This window comes from Trichechus manatus, unplaced genomic scaffold, assembly GCF_000243295.1.
Source record: "Trichechus manatus latirostris isolate Lorelei unplaced genomic scaffold, TriManLat1.0 scaffold00165, whole genome shotgun sequence".
In the NCBI taxonomy this organism is placed as follows: domain Eukaryota; kingdom Metazoa; phylum Chordata; class Mammalia; order Sirenia; family Trichechidae; genus Trichechus; species Trichechus manatus.
The window spans coordinates 2,076,470-2,077,979 of record NW_004444101.1 but is presented as its reverse complement, the minus strand read 5'-3'; positions in this window follow the sequence as shown (position 1 = coordinate 2,077,979).

The following is a 1,510-nucleotide window of genomic DNA, read 5'->3' as shown; positions in this document are numbered from 1 at the left end:
GAGCTGGGGGCCGACTCGACGGCAGCTAACGGATGGGCGGCATTTTGTTTCTTGTGAAGAGGTCTCCGTGAGCTGGGGGCCGACTCGACGGCAGCGAACGACAACCACAGCTTTGGCAACTAATGAAAAGGGCCTCCCATCGAAGCCCCCTTCCAACGTAGGCTTTAAAAAATTGTTTTAATTTTCTTTTTAACTTACAGCAAGGCCACTTGTGAGGGTGATTCATGAGTGGCTGGAGCCCACAAACATGGCGCCAAGAAGGGCAAGGAATGGGCGTGGCTATGAAAAATGACTTTGTGAAATATGGAGGACATGATGTTTTCATCCCAGGACTCAGCTCTACACGAGTCATGGCAGAATACTACAAAATTCTTTCCCTGGAAACCCATTGCCGCTGAGTCAATTCTGACTCATAGTGACCCTGTAGGACACAGCAGAACTGCCCCCATAGGCTTTCCAAATCTTTATGGAAGGTGACTGCCACATCCTTCTCCCATGGAGTGGATGACCACTGACTTTTCAGTTGGCAGCTGAGCACTTAACCACTTCGCCACCAGGGCTCCCTTTCCTGGAAGAAGACAAAATTAAAACACCCATCCCACCTAAAAGTATGAAAATATCAGGAAAAAAAGCCCAGATTTCCCCTCTAGAAAGGTTAGGGAAGGAATCTGAATGTGCCTTTAAACGGTGTGAATGCATGGCTGGAGACCCTCAAGGAAGGGAACGGAGCTGTGGGTGCCCCGGGGGAGCCATCCGCCTGGGATACGCCTGCATGGAGCTTGGGTATCCGGCTGCTGGAGCCCTGGTGGTCCAGGGGTCAAGAGCTACAGCTGCTAACCAAAAGGTCGGCAGTTCGAATCCACCAGTCACTCCTTGGAAACCCTGTGGGGCAGTTTTACCCTGTCCTGTAGGGTCATTATGAGCTGGAATCGACTCAATGGCAACAGGTTGAGGGTTTTGGTTTTGGTTCCAAGCTGCCAGCAGTTAATGACCTACACACAGGCCACATTCCTCTCCCTATCACTGCCTAAACCCGGGACTCTACCTGCGGAAGGGGAAGTAGGCAGGGCTTCTGCAGGCTTTGTGAAGCCCTGTCTTGGACGCACTTAAAGGTAGCCATGCTGGTGAAGAAATCTTGACCTCCTCTGTGTGCTCTCAAAACAAAAATTACCTGTCTGAACCTAAACATCAGTTCTCAGGTATATGACGAGACTGCAGGCAGGAATTCCACTTCTTGAAGGGACTCGTGAGAAAAGAACAAAAGGCAAACAGAATGGTCTAATTTTGTTCTAGGAACATCAGAATCATAGGTCACCAGCAAACGCCGGAACATTTCACCGATTTGGGACCACACCCGAACCCGGTCTGTTGTGTCTCCATGGCACCCGTCTGCTGCAGGGTTCACCAGCTCTGCCTCCTGCTGTGGTCTGGTGACGTGCAGGATTCTTACCACAACTCTGGGGGTGGTGGGGAGAGGTGTCGGGGCAGCCTGGGGGAGCAGAGTGGGGGG